This window comes from Gorilla gorilla, chromosome 6, assembly GCF_029281585.2.
Source record: "Gorilla gorilla gorilla isolate KB3781 chromosome 6, NHGRI_mGorGor1-v2.1_pri, whole genome shotgun sequence".
In the NCBI taxonomy this organism is placed as follows: Eukaryota; Metazoa; Chordata; class Mammalia; order Primates; family Hominidae; genus Gorilla; species Gorilla gorilla.
The window spans coordinates 145,267,927-145,293,856 of record NC_073230.2 but is presented as its reverse complement, the minus strand read 5'-3'; the positions used below and the strand labels follow the sequence as shown (position 1 = coordinate 145,293,856).

Below are 25,930 nucleotides of genomic sequence, written 5' to 3'. Positions count from 1 at the left end.
GGACTGTGCAGGAATGAATGTGTGAGTAGTAATGAAAGGAAACAATGAACATAAACCAAACTTTGGGGAGGTTTGGTGCTAAACAGCAAAAGCAAGAGAAATACAAGATAGCTTAATATGAAAGCATAATCAAGGTGCTAACTTCTGAATGTCTGTGTTCCCTCAAAATTCATATGTTGAAACCTAATTCCCGATGTGACAGCATCAAGAGGTGAAGCCTTTGGAGATGATTAGATCATGAGGCTGGAGCTCTCATAAATGGACTAAGTGTCCTTATTAAAGAGGGCCAAAGGAGCTCATAGGCCCCTTCACCATGTGAGGACACTGCCGCGAGAAGGTGCCATCTGCCCACATCTTCACACCTTGATTTGGACTTCTCTGCCTCCAGAATTCTGAGACATACACTGCTGTTTTCTATAAGCCACCCCAGGCTAAGGCAGTTTGTTATAGCAGCCTGAATGGAGTAAGACACAAGGGGCATTTTTATTTATTAAGATAGGGGAATTCTGAAGTTGTTTATAGGGCAACAGATATTGCAGAGAGAAGACAGAATGTGGACATCAAAAGAAGCAAGCTGGGCTGGGCATGGTGGCTCATGCCTGTAATCCCAGCACTTTGGGAGGCCGAGGCGGGTGGATCACCTGAGGTCAAGAGTTCAAGACCAGCCTGGCCAAAATGGTGAAATGCCGTCTCTACTAAAAATACAAAAATTAGCTGGGCATGTTGGCGGGTGCCTGTAATCCCAGCTGCTCGGGAGTCTGAGGCAAGAGAATGACTTGAACCCGGGAGGCAGAGGTTGCAGTGAGCCGAGATTATGCCACTGCACTCCAGCCTGGGGCACAGAGTGGGACTCTGTCTCGAGAAAAAAAAAAAAAAAAAAGAAGCAAACTGCAGAAGGGAGCAGTAAGATTACAAGCTGAGAGGAGAGCCCTGAAGAGACTCCTTCCCCTAGTAGAAGTACCAGGGTGTCCAGCAGATGGAGAGCATACCTGATGACCACCGTCACTGAAGTCTTTCCCCTCTGGGTACCGATTAGGAAGTCATCCTACTATTACAATATCCCTTTCACTTGCTGTTTACGGACAAAGCCCATACACAGGCCTCTGATTTTCTTCTGACTATGACACATGTGTAGACACAGGACTACCCACATCCTGCCAACTGAACAAGAAGTAAGAGATCTGCCACAGATCTCAATTCAAACTTGACCCCTCCTGCCTCCTCTGCTGAGCCAAACATCCCCGACTGTGGATCCTGCCTGCATGGGTCTCAGCACTACTCCCTACCTGAACTTCCCTCCTTCAACTTGACATTTTGTCACAACCTGACATGTCTGCCAGATACCTCCCCCTTACCTGGACTTCTAGTCTTGGATTTCATAGCTAGGCTTACTACATATCACAGGACCCCCATGTCCCAGCATAACACTTGAAGGCCTTGACAATATCTGGCCTGTCTGTGCTAAGTGAATTGAGGCATTGATCAATGAACCAGTGAATTTATTTCACAAAGTTAATCTGTATCATTCAGATCAAACATTACCAAAATTAAACTACTTTCCTTACATAAAAGTTTTTCAATGAAATTATTTGGACATTGGCTTCAACAACTTACTTGACTTCACGATACGTTTTAAGAGTTCACCATTTGAATACAATTTCAATTTTGTTTGAGCCTGGCACATAATTGGCATGCCACAAATTGTGACGTGATAATAAGGGTAAAGCTGGTTATTAAATCAGGCTAATAACCAAGTGACATTAGACATTTATCTGGATGTGATGACATACATACGGTTCCTGTCACTGGGATATCTCCAGGGTAGAAGTGTTTATCTGCAGAATTGACAAACAGACCTTATAGGATCCATATAAAACCAAGTTTCTTAATTATGGACTCGTAAAATATCTGCTGGCACAGTAGGGCAAGTTTAACTGCTCATGAGAGGATGCCATTTGGAAGATAAGAGCCTTAAACAGACCATGATAGAAGAGAGAGGAGGGATTTTAAAGGGCTTGTCCCAATAAAAGGCAGACACTGTGAGGCTCACAAATCTGCCTGCAGAGAAGGAACTATTTAGTGTGAACTGGGATCCTCTCCCTTCATGCTGAGATACACTTGCTCTTTCAAGTTCTCTGCCTTTCAAACAAAAGGCAGAATTAAACCTTTTGAGGTCACCCCATGTTATCTATGATTACCCTAGCTTGGTGTTGAATAGCCTGTTTATCTGTAGCTTTTAAGCAGCTACACTATGGCAAAACGAGGAAGACAAAACACTCACATACACACCACACACACACACACCACACACACACACACACACACACACACACACATATCCCTCTTATCAGAATAGACAGATGCAGAAACATATAGGCCAAAATAATTAGAGCAAAATCAGCTCAAGTTGGAACAAGCCTAGAGAAAAAATATTCCAGACATGCTAAGGGACGTTTTTCTCATAAAAAATGTGAGGACTCTGCCCTGATCCCCTCTTGAGGCAGACAGATAGTGTTGGCCCCTCCAGTTAGGCAAGGCCTGGGGCAGCAGGTGGATAAGAGCCTCTGCAGGCGCAGGTGCCAAGCAGCCTGGGTCTCCTTGGAAAAGGCAGTTCCTTGCTCCCTGCCTTCTCTTTGGTTCTTTACTTCCAAGCAGGAACCTGCTGAGGCCGAGGAGGGATGGAATTACCCAAAGAAGAAAAGCTTCTCAAATGTTTCATCTCAAAGCAAACACGGCTTTCACTTTTTGAAAAGAAAAAAAAATAAGGGCAATTGATTTTTTTTCATTGTTGTTCAGATCATTTTTACCAGTCTCTCATTTGTTGTTGAGACACAAGTTTCCCTTAACCATCTCTGCCTATGAATGTCCCTAACAATATTAGGTATGAGGAAGAAGAAACACCACATCAGAGCGGGGCCTGAAGTTCACAATGTAAGAGGTTGCTGAAAAACTTTCCACATTCTCCAGCCACAGTAAAAGAGAGTGGTTTACCAGACAACGCTGAGTGTTAAATCGACCGGGTCTCAGAGGACTACTGTGTCTTTGATCTGGTGTTGATACTATTTCAGAAAAGAGGGAAAGTTCTCAGCCTCAAGGAAATAACAGGAGGGCTGTGCTCAGTGACTCTTAATTCAGACCCAGCTCTAAAATACAGCACTAAGGAGAGGTGCCCTGGTCAGCTTCTTCCATGCTCTCTATGGATAAGAGCCTCAGACATGGTTTTATAAGACATTTCCATTTCCAACATCAGTTTTTAATCTGTTAATGGATAGACTATTGTTGTTGATAATAACTTTAACTTTTGTTAAAGAAATAAACTATGCATTGTGTGAAAGCCGAATGACTAAAGGACAAGACACTTCTCCTCTTTGTGTAATATTCTTGATTTTGTGTCTTATTGCTAAGGCAATATAAGCACATTAAGGAGGAATAGTTCTGTCCTTTACAGCTCACTGGGTTTAGCACAAAGCAGATGCTCAACTAAAAAGAAATGCTTAGTAAAATTAAACATGAGCTCTAATATCTAAGAAATATAACATCAACATATGTGGGTAACACTGAGTTTTATATTTCAAAGCAAGATGCAGTCCTATGTGTTGTTTGATTGAAACAACTCTTCTTTTTTGAGACGGAGTCTCGCTCTGTCACCAAGGCTGGAGTGCAGTGGCACCATCTTGGCTCACTGCAAGCTCCGCCTCCCAGGTTCACGCCATTCTCCTGCCTCAGCCTCCCGAGTAGCTGGGACTACAGGCACCCGCCACCACGCCCGGCTAATTTTTTGTATTTTTAGTAGAGACAGGGTTTCACCTTGTTAGGCAGGATGGTCTCGATCTCCTGACCTCGTGAGCCACCCACCTTGGCCTCCCAAAGTGCTGGGATTACAGGCGTGAGCCAAAGCACCCATCCGAAACAATTCTTTTTTTTAAGAGACAGAGTTTTGCTCTGTCACCCAGGCTGGAGTGCAGTGACACAGTCACAGCTCACTGCAGCCTCAAACTCCTGGGCTCAATTTATCCTCCCACCTTAGCCTCTTGAGAAGCTGGGAGTTCAGGTGCTAGCCCCGCACCTGGCTCTAAGCAACTCATTTTATAAATGAGAAAACTGAGACCCCCTAAGATTTGAAGTATAAAATTTTCTAACTAAGGTTAGAAATGACCAGTTTGCCGACGACAGAATAACTATTCTGGGCTGATATTGTTCATTCCACTTCCAGAATGTTGCACCCTGTTTTAGATGCCAGGCTGTTAAGAGAAATTGATAATTCTAAATTACGTCCAGAAGGGAAAAGGACCTTGAGATAATCTCTTACAATAAATAGTTCGATAAACTGTGGCTATAAGATCTATAAGAGGAAACATGATGTCCATCCTCAAACGTTGTAAAACTCATTATACTAAGAGCAGTTAAGCTTATTATTGCTGGGAATGCAAAACCAGGACCAATAACTGATTATCAGTGAGAACTGAGCTACAACAGCAGAGGTGTTCTCATGTAGTAATGACCTTTGTGTTCCTAAAGATGTTCAAGAGGAAACTAGATGTCAAATGTCAGAACCAAATGGTTCACAACTTAAGCCAAGCACTGTGCTAGGGGTTTAAGAATATTACATGTAGTTCTTCTAATGACTTATAAAGGTAGATATTAGCCTCAGTTTACAACTAGGAAACTGAGATTCGAGGTTAAGTAGCTTAACCAAGGTCATACAACTCACAAAGAATAGCACAAGTACCATAAGGAAAGTCTACAACATTTCAGAGGCATAAGGACCATAACAGCCCCTGGCTCTTATCGCTCTCACCAGGACTGGGTACTTAGGATTAAACCAAAGCAGGACATGAATTCCATCCCCTGCTAAATACTGACACTGGACCAAGAGTTAGTAAATTCATAAAGGAAAGTTGAAAAACCAACTACCAAGCTCAGCATTTAAACTCACATCTCACAGACTCCAAAATCCAAAGTCTTCTGACTCTACTGGATGGCTGCAAGGACATCCCATCCTTTTAATTCTTGTTGGATCTAAGATGCTTCAATTTTGAGATTACTCTTCCAAGATAAGAAGGTGACGTTTCCCAAAACAGTGGAGGAAAGCTGAAAACTAAAAGACATAACAGTTAAAAATCTCTAACTAAAATTGTAAAAGGTACTATGATTCAATTATATATTGTGAACATTGTGTCTCCAGTAAAAGTCTGGTGCAGCTCAGATTGGATGCAACAAGAGTTTATTTTATTTTCAGATGGAGTCTCGCTCTGTCACCAGGCTGGAGTACAGTGGTGTGATCTTGGCTCACTGCAACCTCCGCCTCCAGAGTTCAAGTGATTCTCCTGCCTCAGCCTCCCGAGTAGCTCGGACTACAGTCGTGCACCACCATGCCCAGCTAATTTTTGTATTTTTAATACAGCCAGAGTTTCACCATGTTGGCCAGGATGGTCTAGATCTCTTGATCTCGTGATCCACCTGCCTTGGCCTCCCAAAGTGCTGGGATTACAGGTGTGAGCCACTGCACTTGGCCAAGAGTTTATTTTATTGTATTCCCAACAGTCCAGCATATTTTTCTATTTATCAGGTTTTCAAATTAAACAGAAAAAATGCTAAGGAAGTACTCTTGGCTATGTTTACAAACTTAACCTTAATCCCCCCTTTAATAGTGTTTTTACTAATACTATTACCAGATTTTCCTTCCCTGCGCCAGCAGAGTAGAGTAAAATAAACTCGGGTTGCATCAGGCCTCAGCTACTGTCTGTAGCTGTTATTGACGCACACTTGAGCTAGCTCAGGGGATAGAAAGGCTTCAATAGCAATTACTTTTTTAACTGATTCTGCTTTTTCAGGATAAAAGGATTTATTTTAATACTAAAAAGAAGTCATTTATAGATTAACATTAGATTTTATCATAATAACATGAACCACTTAGCTTTTTCTTAAGGACTTTCCTATTGCATAGAAAATGTCTTGATCTGGTTCTAATTCTATTCAAATCTTTCCACAGAGTTTTCAAGTAATCCTTATATAGGAAATAAGATGATGTTACCTTACACTTCCTGCTTCAAACACCAGAAAAACCTGGAACTTTTGGAGCCATGGCCTTCTGTGAGAGTCTAATAAAAGGTACAGGTCTTGTCCCCACAAAAATGCACATAACACATCTACACAAAATCTTGCAAACATTTCCTTATACTGTATCAGAAAGTTTTCTTCACACAGGTGAAAAACATCTTGAGCTGAGTTCCCACTTTTTGACAACTAGCATGGGTGGCTGCCTCCAGCCTCTTCCCCAAAACTCTAACATAAACTACAGAAATAGAGAATATATATATCTAACCATATATCCACATAAGTTATTGTACATGTGGATTTTTTTTTCTAAGTACAATAGGCATCCAATAGATGATGTGAGTAGCAGACAGATGTCTCTCTGTTGGAAGTCAACCTTTGACAAAAGCCACACTTCCATTTTCTTCCTCTACTCCAACCTAAAGCATGAAAGCATCATTTTTAGGACACATGTTATCACCAAGATATCTCTAGTGTACATGGGTTTTTTTGCTTCAGAATATAAAAGTTTCAGATGGGACAAGTCTAACTACTAGTAAAGTTTTATTCTCTGTTGATTGAGTTTTAGTCTCACAAAATTTAGTAAAAATGATTCTTGTGATCTAACAGTAATTTCAGAATGGACCCAAATATCCTGCTTCTTCAAGTTCACTAACTTTGTGTTTCCACTGGCAAGAGCATTACACAAGAAACACTTTATTTTTATGTCCTATCATGCTGTGATGAGAAAAAACTGAGGACTATTTCAGCTTTATCAAGATTTTTCCTTATCTACATTATCTACATTAACTAGGCTTGATATAAAAAATAATACAATCAAAATGAAAGGGCTCTTTTTCTTTAACTCCTAATATGAATAATGAAAATAATACTGATCATGTAATACCAAAGCACTATAGGATTATTTGCAGTTTTAAGAAAAAGAACATAATTACTTTTTTTCACTAAGATATATTTTTATATACCTTCAAACACTTCCCTGAACCCCACGCGAGGAGTCCTTATCCTAATAAGTTTTGCCGTAACAGAGTTTCTATGTTTTGCCATATTTTCCCGTAAGAACAAGGATCAAATTTTCAGGAGTACATAATTTACTGTTTTTTCTTTTGTATTTAAAAAGCAACCAACTACTAACATAATGCAGACTGCAAGTTCCTTTTGCAAGACTTTCTTAATTAATAAGTTTACCTTCTTCCTGTGTATAATCTCAGATGATATGGAACACGTGTTACCCGCAATATCTTTAAAAGCAAACAAGAAATAGCATGGTTTTTTCTTCCTGTTGTAAAAATGATCAATTGCATATGTTCAAATTGTTCATTTCAGTGACTCATAGCTTTCCACAGCCAACTGCATAATTAGTGATAAGCAATAGCAATACAGTTTATGTATATGACATATGTTTATATAGATATAAAACCACACTGCATTTTCTCTGGCTCTGTATTGCCACAAAAGAAAATTCTTGTTCCTCTATAAGGATGTCTAAGAGCAATTCTCTTAAAATAGCAATAATAATTATACCCACATTTCAGTCCTAATATGATTTCTAAATAGGGCAACACACCTGGTTATGGGCTCCCGGGTGCCACTCTGAAGCTACTTCCTGTTTTGTTGTACATCGTTTTAAGGAAGGCCTTTACTCAATTCGTGTAGCCTTGTTCTGGCACAAAAAATGTCAGGAGGTTCTCATTTGGTGTCTATTCTCTCCAACATTCTGATTTGCTCCATATGATTTACAAGCATTTGGTAACTGTCATACCAACTACTCTACCAAAAGAACCCTGAAAAGTCCTACAGAGCCAGACTTTTGATCGTTAGCCATGTGACAAAGCTTTTTGCACCTGGGAAGGGATGGATTTGATAAACTGTCAAATACCATCCAATTCACAGGACCACAATGCCTTGGCCATTTCATTGCAAAAGATAACATAATGCATCCAAATTACAAAAGGGGAAAAGAATAAAGCATGAAAGTTCTGCAATAGTCTTAAACATTGCTCTTGTCCTGGTCAATTATTCATACTTATTCCTCTGTTATGTTTGTTAGAAGATAAACCTTGCCTTTCAGAGAAAGAAAATTGAAATTAGATATTATAAAAGACAATCATCTCTATTCGTTAAAAGCTTAAAGGGTGGCCCCAGCCGTAGGAAAGCTGTGGTCAAAACAAAAGCAAAGGGCTGGACAATGAGAAAGCTCTTTGATCTATTTAAGCTAGAACACGAGGCTCCGTCACCGGCCAAAACTTGAAAGAAATCTCACCTGCAGAGGGGTGAGAAACCAGTGGGGGTAATATTTGGTTATCACTTGATATAACTGTAGTACAGAATAAAAGAAGCTTTATTGGAAAACACTTTTTCCTGGAACTTCATATCTTATCAGGCTCATGGCCTTACAAAAAGGAAGAAGTAATTAACTGTATCCTCGCAAAGAAGACATAGAAGTCTGCCTGATTTCTGGTCTGACTACCCTATAATTTTACCCTAGAATAATAGAAATGGAGCCATAAGTCAAAATATTTAATCTTAATACAATTGTGTAAACAATCCATCAAGGGTATGTAGTTTGTAATAACAGCCCTAAATATTACAACTTAAATATGAGTTGTCAATGAAGAAAAATACTGAAAGCAACTTAATCAGTGAAACTTTGTTCTGTAATCCTGTAATAGACATTAAAGGAAATATTCAATACAAGGACACTGAATTCTAAAAGAATTCAATACAAGGACACTGAATTCTGAAAGAACCCAATTCTGGCATTTTCTAAAAGGATTTAACATATTTTGACAATAACTCAATCTAAACATATAGATATATTTTATATATACATTTTTCTACATTAGAAGCAGTTTGATTCATAGGCTGAGTTTCTAAGAAAAACAAATAAGCAGAAGCTTTCAATTATTTTAAGAGAAGCCCTGAACCAATTAACATATTCTTACTACAGATATTTGTAAGGTGCTTAACCTGATAAGCACATAATCAAAATAATAATTAAGGAGCAAAATAGAAGAAGTGGAAAAGCAGAGATGTTTTAAGGAGAGAAATTAAATGCAGCTTTTGTGTTGTGATATTTCCAAGAGCATTATAGGTTTGGGTTCTGAGGCCAGTTCTCAAGAAGTTCATTACATTTTCTTAACAATTTTGACCAAAATTAAAACGAGCTATTCCCAAGAGGATGGCAGTGTCTAAATGAGGACCTCATTGTCCAAACCTCCTCCTATCATGGTTGCTGGGTATTAATCTACTTCTCCACTCACTGTGTTTTTTAGAAATACAGCACAACAGTATGCTTTAAAATAAGTACACCAAAAAATAATAAGACACTTTTTAAATTTTTCTTTAAGTTTTGGGATACATGTGCAGAATATGCAGGTTTGTTACATAGCTATACATGTGCTATGATGGTTTGTTGAACCTATCAACCCATCATCTAGGTTTTAAGCCCTGCATGCATTAGGGATTTGTCCTAACGCTCTCCCTCCCCTTGCCCCTCACCCTCTGACAGGCCCCAGTGTGTGATGTTCCCTTCATTGTGTCCATGTGTTCTCATTGTTCAACTCCCACTTATGAGTGAGAACACGTGGTGTTTGGTTTTCTGTTTCTGTGTTAGTTTGCTGAGGATTATGATTTCTAGCTTCACCCATGTCCCTGCAAAGGACATGAACTCATCCTTTTTTATAGCTGCATAGTATTCAATGGGGTATATGTGCCACATTTTCTTTATCGAGTCTGTCATTGATGGACATTTGGGTTAGTTCCAAAGGACACACTATTAATTAACATTTCTGCTCATTATTTAAGCAAAGACATACAATTAGAGCAATTCTTAAAGAATTTCAAATACCTAAAGATAATCTATTTTCTCAGTTTCTGAAGGTTGGAAGGGTTGAATTTTGCTTCTCTGTATACAAAAAATAATAATAATAAAATGAAGCAGTTGTATGTTTTTAAGAACTAACTAGATTCCTTAAGAAAACTGTTTGTGATTATCAGAGTCCCAGGCCTCTCAGGAAGTAAAGAAGGGACTGTCACAAACAGTGGGAGGTAGTTAGGACATAGGGCTTCCTTCTTCTTGCTTCACTCCATCGCACATTTATCTGTTTTCTACACTGGAATTCCACATAACATTTTATCTGAAAATAGAATTCTGCTTTAGAACAAAGGCCGTTTTTAAGGAAATGATGACTATAGATGGCCAGGTGAACATTTTCTAGGATGAAGAGAATTAAAGTGATGATAAAAGAAAAAATAGAGGGAACTAGGGTTAAGTATACAATAGCCAATCTCTTTCAAAACTTCATTAGCTTAAATCTTTTAAAAATTTACTAGTTGAGTTATGCAATTCCTTGTTTCCATTACTTTCAACACAGGGTATATAAAACTGGTGTATAGCTGTGACGCTTAGTTTTATAGATCAACTTCGCTGGGCTAAGGGATGCCCAGATAGCTGGCAAAATGTTGTTTCTGGGTGTGTCTGTAACAGTGTTTCCAGATGAGATTAGCATTTGAATCAGTAGACTGAGTAAAGCAGGTCTGCTCTCAGCAATGTGGTGAGCATCATCCAATCCATTCAGGGCCCAAATAGAATAATCAGAGAAAAAGCAAATTATCTCTCTTCTTGAGCCAGGACATCCAACTTATCTTGCCCTCAACATCAGAGCTCCTGGTTCCTGGGCTCAAACCAAGAGTGACAGCATCAGTTATCCTGGTTCTCAGGCCTTTGGACTCAGACTGAATTATATCACCAGCTTTCCTGGTTCTCCAGCTTGAAAACCACAGATGGTGGTACTTCTCGACTCTATAATCATGTGAATAACCAATTCCCATAATAGATAGATAGATAGATAGATAGATAGATAGATAGATAGATAGATAGATAGATAGACAGACAGACAGACAGACAGACAGATAGATAGATTCTATTGGTTCTGTTTTTCCAGAGAACCCTAACACAACAGCCATGTGTCACTGTGTACATAAAGCCACAGAATAAAGAAATGTCAGCTGATATTATTATTATTCCTAGAGTGTTAATCTTATTTAATACTAATGAATTGTATTAAAACAAACCTGGTTATGTTATTAAATAAATCTAAAGTTCAGTAAATTTTAAGATAAAACCCGAATCTTCTCAGAGATGATGTACTTGCAGAGGGCCACTGTGGTCTATATCCCCAAGCTCCCACAGCTGTGCACTTGCTCTACATCACCAGTTAGAGTAGTTGTCGTTGCAGAACGCCAAATACAATGAAGCCCATGATAGCATGCCCCATGATGATGCTAAGTGGAATACAAAGTGATTGGCTATTGGTTCCCAACCCGTATTCTCAAAAGAGGTGAGCTGATGTTATCTTCTGCAGTAGAGAGGGGGAGAAAAGAAAGAAATTATCACTATGTATCTGTTTATAATCACCAGACTATTTCTATATAGCTGTTAATAAAACAAGGTTATGTTTTTCTTTTTTTCCTACAGCAACTGGTAGGCTGACCAAAAAATGTTGTTTTACATTATCCCTGCAATAATGAGACTCTACATTTTATGCAATTGAACTGTTCAAATATTCTTTATAGCATTATGCAGGAGTTTGCTGCACTTAATCTCCCTGGACTCTTTATTGACGAAGACAACAACCTATCTAGATTGTAGTTGTCTTGTCTATAAAATGAAAACTTGAGTACCTTAGGGAGGATAATTTTGATACACAAATGCTTTCCCTTTCCCTCATGACCATGGCAGACATGAGCCTGGATGTACTCTTGAAGCCCTGCTCCCTGTTTTCCAAGAAATCAAATCCAGCAACTGGGGGTGGATTATAAACTATATTTGCCATCTCTGGGCTAGCTTATCTCCAAGTATTCTCCAAGCTCTAAGACTGATAAGTGATATGCTGAACAGGAGTCACAAACACATAGCCCCTCTCTGTCCAGAGCCTTTCTTTGGCTCCTGCTATGTATAGGAAGGAATGGCAACCAGCCACCCTGGCCATAAGGTAGAATGCAGAAATCCAAAGTAATTATCTACAAGCTGGACACAGGGAAAGCCCCAACCAGCTCTGAGACCTCCCTCTCGGGCACTAGATTTTCTCCTCTGTTATTTGAACAGAAGGTGCACACGGAAAAGTGCATGTGGAAAAAGTGTGACAACTTGAGGAACTTGAGATCAAGCAAGATCTTGTATGTTTAAAAAACTGAGCTATCGGCCGGGTGCGGTGGCTCACGCCTGTAATCCCAGCACTTTGGGAGGCCAAGGTGGGCGGATCGTGAGGTCAGGAGATCGAGACCATCCTGGATAACGCGGTGAAACCCCGTCTCTACTAAAAATACAAAAAAATTAGCCGGGCGTGGTGGCGGGCGCCTGTAGTCCCAGCTGCTCAGGAGGCTGAGGCAGGAGAATGGCGTGAACCCAAGAGGCGGAGCTTGCAGTGAGCCGAGATCGCGCCACTGCACTCCAGCCCGGGCGATAGAGCCAGACTCCGTCTCGAAAAAAAAAAAAAACTGAGCTATCATTCCACTTCTCCAGAAGTCTTCTATATAACCTAATCAAAAATAGAACCAGGTCCCAAAGTAACAGGGACATGGAGGTTAGAAAGGGTAAGTCACTTTCCCAAAGTTACTGATTTTAGGAGTTAAGAAAAACGGCTTCTAGTTTTTTCTCACTTCATGCCATGTTCAAAGACGGCACAGTTTGGATTAGAAAGACTGGTGTTTAAAGTTGTGCTTTTCGTCTATATTTAGCTTAAGCAAGCCTCTTAGCTCCCGTTTCTTCATTTATATTCTATCTAGTGAAGGATTGATAATGGCTCTCTCAAATGTTTGTTGTGAGGATTAGAATTTAGCTGTGTAAAGCAACGCCTAGCATAGTCCATGGCACTTGCCCAGCATTTTAAATGTTATAGCCATTTGCAGTGGATCAGTTGAGCAGCAGACACAGATGTGTTAAAGGAGAAGGAGAAGTCAATGGTTAACTTTGAGATTTATCAAAGGGAGGACTTTGGGGGCAGTAATGCTGCTAGCCAAGATAGGAAACGTTAATTTCCATTAAATAATAACATGTCTCAGAGGAAAACAATATTAAATGAACTATCAAGGAATAGAGATTGCTAAGCTTCAAGAGACTTGCAAAAATCAGTTCATGTCTCTGCCTTATGTAGGCAAACAATTCAGAACAAATAGTTGTGTCTTTTATTCTTTAAGGTCACTAAGGAAAGAACACACGCAATTTCTCTGTACATTCCATTTCAGTTTGATCCCTTTACGGTCCTGAAGATCTTCATTAGATCCAACTGCAATCTCTCCTGCCTTAGTGTAAGCCTTTTTCATCTTATTCTGTCCTTTGCTGATAGAAAACTTGTTCAGTTTTATGGGACTAAAACTCTTCCTGGATGGTAGTTATCCTTCACTATCTCTTCCAAAAGCAAACCAATCTCTGTTATTTCTGTTTTCTCCACAGTATCATTTTCCAGCTCATTATTCACCATTTTCATTCTTTCTTAAAATTTCTTCCCTTTTGTTACATTTTTAATAAGAGATGATAATGATGAAAATTATTTTAATACTTTCGAAAATCAATTTTCTTATCCTACAACTTTTCAAATTCTTCCTCTTCTCCATCCAAACATAGCAAAACAATTATTTAACCCTGATGTTTTACTCCCTGGGAAGCTTGAATTTTGTGTAATTGGCTGTTAAATGACCCATGTGCAGAAAGATATATAAAATGTTTGAAAATGTGTTTTTAAATTCCTCCCTCAGATTATTCACATGCTAATAATAGTAACAACTCTTTGAAACACTGAAATAATGCTGAAGACATCACAGGTGCATAAAGATGAGGTGCTAAAATTTAATCTCTGGTTTTAGATCTGGTATCTTTGTAATAACCCCACATTTTTTACATTTTCTTAAGAAATAAACACTGAATTGAAAACAGAATTTTAAAAACTAAAGCAAAAATTATTGAACTGCCGATTGACAGTTACTACCATTGGAAGTGAGAGTCAGGCTAAGGGTGTGGGCAGTGGTTACTCAGCATTGTCACCATAGCACACGGGTCCAGATCCCTGCAGAAAGGAAACCAGCCTTCAGCTAAAAAAGGGCCCTGGATAACTTCAGCCTGGCTGACAGAGCAAGACTCTGTCTTGGGAAAAAAAAAAAAAAAAAAAAGGGGGGGGCCCTGGATAGATAGATGAAATCTTTCAGGCATAATGAGACAACAAAAAGAATATGTAATGCTCACTAACTGTGCTCCCAAATATCCCACTAAAAGAAAATGGAATGAAGAAACTTGAAACAAGCTTAATTAAAGTTTCTCTTAAAAACTGATCTGACCGGCCGGGCGCGGTGGCTCACGCCTGTAATCCCAGCAGTTTGGGAAGCTGAGGCGGGTGGATCATGAGGTCAGGAGATCGAGACCATCATGGCTAACATGGTGAAACCCCGTCTCTACTAAAAATACAAAAAATTAGCCAGGCGTGGTGGCAGGCACCTGTGGTCCCAGCTATTCAGGAGGCTGAGGCAGGAGAATGGTGTGAACCCAGGAGGTGGAGCTTGCAGTGAGCCGAGATCGTACCACTGCACTCCAGCCTGGGCAACAGAGGGAGACTCTATCTCAAAAAAAGAAAAAAAAAAAACTGATCTGGTTTTTTTTTTTTTTTCTGGCAGCAGGAGTGGTGAAAAAATGAAGAGTAAAGCTTTTATAAAATATAAAATCTGTTTCTTTTCTCAATTTCTACCTGAGGCTAAAAGAAAAAAGAAAAGTCATTTTCTTATATTCTCCTCTCTCTGCTTCTCGCACACAAGTTCTCATTAAATCTCTTTTTTTCCCAAAAACTTCTTCCCTTGACTGATGACTTTTGCTTAAGGCTTAATCTATGTTTTCTCCTTATAATTGAATGGCATTGTGTCCAATATACCCTGCTGTGACATAGTAAATCATACTTTCCTCAATCTCCATAATGCAGTTAAGGGATGTCAGAATTATCTTAGAGATGACAGATTTCCCTTATCTAAGGATGATAGAGCTGTCCCTAGTGGAAAAAAAAAATCACCTCATAACATTTTAAAGATTCTTTGCAATGTTCAAATAGTTTTGAATTTAAATAAAATAGGAACTTGGCCCTTTTAAAGAAAAACAGCGGCCCACCATAGCTGCTCAAACCTGTAAATCCTAGCACTTTGGGAGGCCAAGGCGGGCAGATCACCTGAGGTTGGGAGTTTGAGACCAGCCTGACCAACATGGAGAAACCCTGTCTGTACTGAAAACACAAAATTAGCCTGGCGCGGTGGTGCATGCCTGTAATCCCAGCTACTCAGGAGGCTAAGGCAGGAGAATCGCTTGAACCTGGGAGGCGGAGGTTGCAGTGACCCGAGATCACATCATTGCACTCCAGCCTGGGCAACAAGAGCAAAGCTCCTTCAAAAAAAAAAATAATAATAACACCTAGGAATTCTTAGTGGAACCAGGTTCTAAAACTGCAGAATTTGGTAATTGGGTGATCTATGGCTGTGTCATGCCAAGAACTCTCCCAAGAGCTCAGAGCTTTGGAAAAGCAAGGCAGTCTGCTGAGTTAACTCTGGCCACCGGGCTATGTCCAAGGAGCTCTCCTGACTGGAAGCCAAACTTGCTACAAGAGAAATGGTACTTTGGAAAAAGTGGATTGTTTATTGTTTGATTTTTCACTAAGAAAAACAAAAAGCTTGAAGCAGAGGCTTTCTGAGGAGCATGCCTTTCTAAGCTGCACCCAAGGACACCTACCATAGTCCTTAAAATCATGACAGAAACATGCTGGGCCAATAGTGAGGCCATCAGGTTTAAGCCTTTTTGCTTTTGCATTCCTTCCATTTCCTTCTTCTTGAGCTCTTTGGGGTATCCAATGAAGACTTTGTCTATCTTCTTTACAATCAATTCAGAAAGAATTGACATCAAGCATTTTAAACTTTCAATCATTCAACCAATTTTACGGGGTGACCTCTTCTAGGCATTTATATTTTGAGAAGTCTTTTACACATAAATATACATTGAAAATGTTCAGTTAAGGAACCAAAGGGCTCTTCCTGAATTCTTACTGTATTTTCTGACACTGGATTCTGTCCTGAATAAGAAGAACGAATACTTCTCCAAGTGGTAGCTTGTTCTCCTAAGAAAATGGGCCTGGCCAGTGGCACCACTGGGGCTCATGAGACCCCATTTCCCAGCCCATGCATTCCTTAAAGGCAAAGGCAATTATGTACTCATTCATCTTGTATTCTCACTGTAAGAAGTAAGACTCTGAAACTTTTTTTAAAATTTCCCTTGTAAAATTAATTTTATTGAGGGATTGCAAATACACTTACCTTAGGCCCACTACTAAGCTGACCTTTCATATATTTGTTTTGCTCAGATGTGTCTCTATTCAGAAAGCCTAAGATATATTTGTCTTATAAGTAGAATAAAAATTAAATTTTTATTCACTGAGCATCCCCTAGGCCCCATAGTATAGCAAAAACTCAACAGATCCCCCAGATAGGGTCTCTCTATTCCAGGACAGTAATTGTCAACTATTTACCTCAAAGGGCTTCTTATCATTTTCTCCCATGGACCTCATGATTTGAAAGATATTAAGTAACTCATTTTTTCTTTTCACTAATCTAACAAATACAGCTGCCAATAATCAGACCTCTGGATAAATTGAGATACATATATTACCACAACGGAGTTATATAACCTCAGCCCAAAGCAAAGAAATTTGACATTTTAATTAGTCTGTGCATGGTTGTTGTGAATAAATGTATAATTCCTTTGAGATTTTTCAAGTCATCAAAAATAGCTCATAGAGTCTCATTACCATCCTGTGGGCCACCTAGTTAAGGACAGAGCCTCAGTGCTCTCTCTCCCTCAGCCTCAGTGCTCTCTCTCCCTCTCTTATTCCCTTTAACCCCCAGAATTTCTGTCTTCTCTAGTGCTGGATTGAAAAATATCAATGAATACACTGGCCCATCAACTATTAATGTCTTATCCACTTCATTCCCCATTTTATGTCCTGATTTTTATTTCTCAGTGAAGTATTCACATGGGCTCCCAGTGTGGTAACACATTTCATCCCCAGCTTGACCCCAGTGCCCCCATGCTACTAAACTAACCTCACAGAGAGTGACAGCTGTGAACCAGCCTTGCAGGTAGGTAGCTTTGCCAGGAAGCCCAAGCACTTCAGTTTGGTCAGAATATATAAAGCTTTCTTAATTCAGTAGGGGAAATACGGTTGCTTCCAAGAATAAAATGGTTGTTTTAAGAATGTTTTCCCTTTTTTCTCTTTTATTTACTGGGGGGCAGAAGAGAGAACATTATATAAACAGAACATCAGTTAATTAATTGCACCATGAACATTTCAAATGGGTCGACCTGAGGTTGTGTACTTACAATCTTACAAAGTCATCACACTAGGGTGGGGGAGCAGGTAAATATAGTCCCACTGCCCTCCTAGAAAGTCCAAATTAAAAAAAATAATAATAATAAAATAAAATAAAATAAAATAAAATAAACCTCTTCTCCTGTACATGGTGCTTTCTTTTCTTTTCTTTTTTTGAGATGGAGTCTTGCTCTGTTGCCCAGGCCAGGGAGCAGTGGTGCGGATCTTGGCTCACTGCAACCTCCACCTCCCAGCTTCAAGCGATTCTACCTCAGCCTCCCGAGTAGCTGGGACTACAGGTGCGTGCCACCAAGCCTGGCTAATTTTTTTTGTATTTTTAGTAGAGACAGGGTTTCACCATGTTAGCCAGGATAGTGTTGATCTCCTGACCTCGTGATCCGCCCACCTCGGCCTCCCAAACTGCTGGGATTACAGGCTTGAGCCACCGCGCCCAGCCCGAGGTGCTTTCTTTAAAGTGCTATTGTTTAACATAAAATATAGTGGGATTAGATGTTTGACCACATTGAAGTGACATCCAACACACCCACTGCCTGAAAGCTGCTCTATGATTTGCCTCTTTTAACCAGGAATGGACATTTCAGATGCAATTCTATTTGCTGTTTTAAGTGAAAAGGATCTCAAATTATATACCCATAACTTACTGCATGTCATCCATTAACATTTTTTCTTTAAAATACATTAGTAGCTTTAGCTAGACCTTTTGTTCCTCTCTTCTTGGACATCCATTTACCTAGGACCAGTGAAAAGGAGAGCTCACTTCCCACTGGGGCGTTCTAATCTCCCTGATGCCTGCCAGATTGCGGGGATCTCCTTTACCAACAAGCCAAAGAGGCTGGGGTGTGTATGTCCCTCACCAGGACTATGCGAGTCTTATAGAAGTAGGAAATGAGAGACAAAACAAATGAATTATTAACACTTCTATGATTCACAGGAAGACAAAGGCTCTGTTAAGCTTTGGGGAAAAAACATCTTGCATCAGCACATCTTCATCAAGACAAGGTTCTTTTCTAATGTTCAATATCCGTTACCTCCATTCTCAAAAGCCTATAAATCTAAGGAAGATGTAATTTGTGGTAAAACTAGCCAATACTTTAGAGTAATGGTATTGAGGTTTGATGACACTGAGACTCGCCTCCAAGACTCTTACACGGATTCATAACAGTAGGCCATGACAGTCAGTAGATTTGTTTCCTCTCCTGACAGAATAATATGGCGCCAAGAGGCCATTTTTCTTGGGCTTCTACTTAGCTAAGCACTTATGGGTGAGTTGCTTGTTCTCTGTGCTATTCAGCAGAGCACAGAAATGAGACCCCACTGTCAGCTCCTGCTGCCTTGTTCACTCTCCTTGGTCAGATGTAGTAATGCCACTATTATTGCCTGCAACACTAAGCTGTCCATTCCCTGGGATTGCAGGAAAGTTGAAGCAAGTCAGAAGCTCCTGACTGTACCAGAACATTGGCTGTATGACAAGGTTTCCTGCCCATTTCATCACACAGTCTCTCCTGGAGGTCTGTGTGTTATTCTCTGTCAGATTCCTGACCTTCTGTTTACCAATGACCTCTAGCAAGCGTCCAAGGAACATTGTCTTACATCCATCCTTGTCTTTCATGTCATAAAATCCTACTTGCTCACCTGGTTCTGGCCCCCATGACCTCAGGGGCCCTGCAGTGACATCTTATTCTTCCTGGTCTAAGACTCTATGGTACACCACCCACAGGAGCCCAGAACAACATGGGGACCCACCCTCCCTCCTGGATGGTTAGTGTCACTTCTCCTCTGCTCTAAGGACTTGCCTAGAAATCGCGTAATTCCCTACTCCTAAAGTCAACTGAAATGATTCAAGTTTTTTGCCAGGCTGTATAATCATGTATTTATCTGTTTCCCTCTAAATGAGAAGCTTTCTTAGGGAAGAAGCCAAATCTTTTTAGCCATCCATACCTGGAAGTGCCCTTTTTGTAGTAAGCATTCAAGAAATGTTGGTTGAATTTAATTGAAATGAATATTTTTGTTTGTAAGTGTAAAAAAAAAATTTATCCTAGTCCAGCTGGAGCTTGTACGTGAAGGAACTGGGGTGATTTAGTACATGGATTCTTAGTGTGTGTGCGTAGACCAGGGTAGGAAGCCAGAAGGGAGATTATCCATTTCCTGCAGACAACTTCCAAGGTCCACAGACCCCTCCTCCCATTCCATGCTTCCTCCCTTACTCCTTATGAGAATCTCTGCATGAGAGATATTACTGAAGGCAGCATGCTGTGTCTGGGCAAACCAAAAGAAAGAAAACAGAAAGGGTTGGACATCCACTCATTCACTGATGGATGATCTTAAAGAGCTTGCAGCAATAACTATGTACCAGGAGATATGATGTTGGGTGACAATGGGATTTATCACCAGCCTGTGCATGTTGACCTGAAATGGAGCAAAATGGGGCAGGCTGTGAGGAACTAAGAAGTATGAGAAAACCCATCATGAAAAGCAAGTAGCCCTGGCAGCCAGAGTCATAGCTGCCAGCAGACTAGGCTGTAGGTAGAGGTGCTTTTCAAGGAATCATAAACTAAGTTGGCAGATCTCTGCAGGGATGCTGCTGATGTTCAAGGATGCTGCTGATGTTATCTGCCTTAACAGCACACAAACAAAAATGAAATATTGGGACCCAATCCCTAATGCAGAGAAAGAAAACAACTCTTTGAGGATATGGAAAGACCAGTCCAGTGCATGTGACTCTGCCTTCCAACATGCATCCTAAAGACTCACAGAAATAAACAAAGGACTCTCTAGCATACACTAACTCCCTAAAATCCTAAAACCTCAGTTGACAGGGCCCAGTTCCTCTAAAAATCTTTTCTGACATGCATGTGCACGTATTCACACCCACACCACACACAGTCTGAACCAGATGTCCCTCTTCTGTGCTCCCGTAGCCTCCTATCAGCACCTGTGGTCACCCAGAGGTTACCTGTCTGTCTCTCCCATGGACCATGAGCATAATGAACATAGACAACATGCTTTTGCTTTTACACAATGCGGACCTATCTAGAAGTACATATTTTCCCCTCAGTGAATATTTATGGGCTCAAAAAAAAGTTATTGGGAAGTGGACAAAAGACAGTTTATTGTCAGTTGAGTACAGTATTCTCTTTTCTCCATCCCCCAGCAGCCTACCCACACTAAGTTTGTATATCTTGGCTTTCTCATTCAAGTGAGCTACATCTTAAATCAGCCCACATTTTTAAGATATCACCATACTTATATGGTGATAAACATACCATGGAATACAATTCAGCAATAAAAAGGAAAAAAATTATCAATTAATATAGCCACTTGGATGACTCTCCAGAAAATTATGCTGAGTTAAAAAAAAATTTTACACTTATGTAAAATCTGAATCAAGGGCCACAGTCAATCTCAATTGCCTGGTCATGTTTAATTTCTATAATATTTCTAAATTTTTTAAGCAAGTGGCATCCCAGCAGCCTGGTTCTGTCAAAGCTATAGACATTCCTGAGTATGTCTGAGTTTTTACAAGATACGTTGTTAGGCCTCACTCTGGGACCAAAGATTAGAAACACTAACCTTGGCATTAATCATGTTTGCTATTTAAGGAAAAGAAAAAATAATAGGGCCCCTGGAAACATTGCATCGTGTCCTGGAGGTTGCTTCCTTTCAGAGACTGTAACATCCAAATCAAAGGACAGAGGGAATCAGGAAGAGTAAAAATACCATTTCTCAGCCAAGGAGCCAGAGGCCCTTGATTTTAGATTCTAGGCACAAAAAATATAGGACAGCCTAGGAGCTCTTGTTCCAGAAAGCAAGCAAGTGCACAAAGAATAATAAATTGTTGTTAAAAGGACGTGAGAGACCGTTTAAAGGAGCTTCCATTGGCCAGGTTTGAGACATTTGAGTATCAGAAAGACTAATGGCAATAATTGATTGAAAAGCATTGAAAAATGTAAGGTCTTCTGTGACATCAGTAATGAAAGCAAGAAAAAGAGAAAGGGAGGGAAGAAGGAAGGGAGGAAAACTGCAAGAAAAGAAGAAAGGGAATGAAGGAAGAAGAAAGGAAGGAAGAAATGAATAGTTTGAACTATGGAGGTAATGATTATACCATAGTCCTGAAAATTTATAATAAAAAAAGAACTAAGCATTTACCCTGACTTTAGAGGGAAAAATATAGTTCCATTCTAGCTGATAAGATAAACCACCACAGAAGAATGTCAGTTCATAAATTAAGAAGGAATAAAAGAACTAAAATCACCATTTTACAAAGCTTAATAAAATGGTTGATTCAGGCAAAGATTATCAATGCATTCTAAACCATAACAGAAAGGATCACTGTGGAATAGGCTATCCTCACAGTGCCAAAGAACTATGCCAGAAATTGCTAAGTAAAATAATCATGCATCTTGACACAGGAAAGATTTTGCAGTCTACACTTTAACCAAACAATCAGACTTAGCGTCACGATAATGAGACAACTTGATATTATAAAGTCTCCTATTGCCATACAGCATGAGGTACACAGCATAACTTAAGAAATATTCTTCCCAAAAATATTTAACCTAAATCTCCTCAAGCCTCTAGATGTAATGGTCCAGTTTACAAGAAAAGCAGAAATGAAGGACCAGGCTAAATGACACCGCAGGGGAACAATGAACAAACCCAGTTGGCATGTCCTACAAGACAACTGTACTGATATCTTCAAAAATATTCCCCTTTTTAGGGGAAAAAAGTAGTAAACTAGACTAGATTAAAAGATGCTGCAGAAACTATACAGATTGCAAAGGAAGAAATAAAATTATCTCTATTTGTAAATAATGTGATTAAATATTATTCCAAGGAATCTATAAAAAAAATTAGAATAAGTGAGTTCAGCAAGACCAGAGGATACAAAATCAACACACAAAAATCAATCACATTTCTATATGCTAACAATAAATATGTAGAAACTGAAATTTAAAGCATAATATCATTCACAATTATTTCAAAGAAAATACTTAGGTATATACCTAACCAAAAAAATGATCTGAATGCTGAAAATTACAAAATACTAATGAAAGAAATTGAAGAAAATCTGAATAAATGGAGAGACATAAAATACTCATGGACTGGAATACTGAACATAGTAATAATGTCAGCTCCTCCCAAACTGCTTTAATGCAATTTCTATCAAAATTCCAGCAAGGTGTCTTGTAGACATAGATAAGTTTATTTTAAAATTCATATGGAAAGGCATAACACTTATTCTAAAATTCATATGGAAAGGTACAGGTCCTAGAATAGCTAAAAATAAATTAAACAAAAAAGAATAAAATGGGAGGAAAATCACTCTACTTAACTTCAAGACATAATATATAGCTACAGTAATGAAGACTATGTGGTATTGGTGGAGGGATAGACACATAGACCAATGGATTAGAAGAGAAAAAAGTAGAAATAGACCCACATAAATATGCCTAACAGATTTTTAATAAAAGTGCAAAAGCAATTCAATGAAAGAAGAATAGCCTTTTCAACAAATGGGGCTTGAGCAACTGAACATAGGCCAAAAAACAAAAAAAGATTAACCTTGACTGAAACTTCAAACCTTGTACAAAAAGTAATTTAGAATGGATCATTAACTTAAAAGTAAAAACCATAAAACTTATAGGGAAAAAAAGCAGAATATATTCCAGATTTAACACTAAGCAAAGTGTTATTAGACTCAACACCAAAAGAGTAACATGGAAACTTAACAAGTCGGACTTCATTAAAATATAAAAATTTTTATTTATGAAATACCAGGTAAAGAAGATAAAAAAAAAACAAGCTACAGAGTGGTAGAATATATTTGAAAACCATGTACGTGACAAAGGACTAGTATCTAGAATATGTAAAGAATGCTCAAAATTCAGCAGTAAAAAAAAATCTATTAGAAAATAGGCAAAAGACATGAACAGACATTTTATTGAAGAGAATATACAGATGACAAATAAGCACACACACAAAAATGCTTAACATCATGAACCATGAGGAAAATGCAAACTAAAACCACAATGAACTATTACTACTATATTAGTCCATTCTCACACTGCTATAAAGAAATACCTGAGACTGGGTAATTTACAAATAAAGAGGTTTAATTGTCTCATGGTTCCAGAGGCTGTACAGGAAGCATGGCTGGGGAGGCCTCAGGAAACTTACAGTCATGGCAGAAGGTGAAGGGGAAGCAGACTCGTCTTACATGGCAAGAGCAGGAGGAAGAGAGAGAAGAGGGAGGTGCTACACACTTTTAAACAACCAGACCTCATGAGAACTCACTCAGTATCACGAGAACAGCAAGGAGAAAATCTTTCCCCATGATCCAATCGCCTCCCACCAGGCCTCTCCTCTAACACTGGAGATTACAATTTGACATGAGATTTGGGCGGAGACACAACTCCAAACCATATCAACTACACACCTATCAAAATGGCTAAAATGAAAAATAGTTAACAATACCAAATGTTGGTGAGTATGCAGAGAAACTGGATCACTCACACATTGCTGGCAGGAATACAGCCACTTTGGAAGAGTTTAGCAATTTCTGAAAAAAACTGAACATGCATATATCATAGAATCTAACAATTACACCCTTGGGCATTTATCCCAGAGAAATGAAAATGTATGTTCACACAAAAGTTTGCACACAAATGTTCATAGCAGCTTTGTTTGTAAAACCAAAAACTGTAATTAGTCCAGATGTCCATTCACCAAGTGAATGGTTAAATAAATTGTAGTACATACATACCATGGAATACAATTCAGCAATAAAAAAGAAAAAATTATCAATTAATATAGCCAGTTGGATGACTCTCCAGAAAATTATGCTGAGTTAAAAAAAAAAATCCCAAAAGATGATATTCTGTATGGTTACACTGTATACCATTTTTGAGATGACAAAATTTCAGAAATGATGGACAGATTAGTGGTTTCCAGGGGTCGGGCATGGGGTGGGGCTAGGAAACAATAGGGATGCAGTTGTGGTTATCAAAGATTAACAAAAGAGATCCTATGGTGTTGGAACTATTCAGTATCTTGACCATAGTGGTGGAAATACAAACCTACACAGATGATAAAAATTATATAGAACTTAATACACACACACATATAACAACCTGAGCAAATCTGAATAAGTATTTCTTTTACAAGCTGGATTATATCAATGTGAACAACCCAGTTGTGATATTACACTATGGTTTTGCAAAACATTCCAATTGGGGGAAACTGGGCAAATTGTATACAGATCTTTTCTTTATTATATCACCGAAGTGCATGTGAATCTACAACTATTTCAATGAGGGGTGGGCAGGGAGATGAGGTGAAGAAAGGGGGAGAGACAGAAACAAAAAACTAAATAGATATAACAACAAATTGCAACACATCACCTTGTTTGGATTCTATTGGTTTTAAGTTATAAAAGAAACTTTGGAGAAATTGGGAAAGAAATGAATATGGACAAGATGTTAATTCATATTTCATAATGATTGTTAATTATTTTAGATGATAATGGTACTGTGGTTATATAGGAAAAACTTTCCCTTTTTAGAAAATAACATGCGAAAGTATTTTGAGATGAAGTGCACAAGTTGGCAATTTCCTTTCAAATGGGTGTACACTTATACATGTATGTGTTTGTATATAAGCGTATATGTATTTAATGTTATCCATTTAACATTTTTGTATTTTGAAGTATTCATAGTAAAAGTTGGATAAAAGTTTAAAATATTATTGAAATAATTATAGCCTAAAGAAATAATCACAGATAGAGTCAAAGATTGCTATACAAGGATTGTGTGTGTCCAGCATTATTCATAATGGCAAAAAATATATATACAAATAGAAGCAATTGGAATGTAAAGTAACTAGGCTGTGAGCTCTGTGAAGGCTGAGACTTTTCCTTGGTCACTGAAGTATCTTCAGCACCCAGAACAGTACCTGATGCAAAGTAGACATCCAACAAACATTAATTGAATGAATGAATAATTGTTTAACATTGAAGAGATAAAATAGATTTGTGGCTCTATCATGAAGTATTAACAAACACTTTAAACCTGCTTTTTGAGAACATATAATGACATGGGGAAATTATCAACCTGAAATATCTTAAGAGGTCTTGTCTAATCCAAAGTGCTCAAGATAAGTTAAGGGACTAATAGACAAACGGGCAGGTAGTATAACACGTTGTTAAAAGAAGCTATTCTTTGGTGTAAGGTTATGGGTGATTTTGTTTTCTCGTTATTCTTTGTTATATTTTCTAAGTTGCCTTTAAAAAACTGTGTGTGTGTTTTTCATCAGAAAGAAAAAATTAATGCAAATTTTTTATAAGCTTTGAAATTTAGTAGGTGGGGCTTGGAGCCTTGATGCTTCTTTAACTACCACACAGAACATACTCGTACTTTTGTTGCCCTGAGTTGGGCACAAATTTTTTTCCCCTATACTATGTTGAT

At 38.8% G+C, this 25,930-nt stretch overlaps 1 long non-coding RNA gene across 3 annotated transcripts in view; it reads right to left on the bottom strand.

Annotated features, from left to right (window-relative positions):
* Nucleotides 1-25,930, bottom strand: part of LOC129523712 (uncharacterized) — a 340,801-nt gene that overhangs the window by 255,975 nt on the left and 58,896 nt on the right. For all 3 annotated transcript variants that reach the window (XR_010134771.1, XR_008667289.1, XR_010134770.1), the window contains exon 2: nt 4,937-5,098. This is a non-coding gene — a long non-coding RNA (uncharacterized lncRNA). The remainder of the gene's footprint in view (nt 1-4,936; nt 5,099-25,930) is intronic.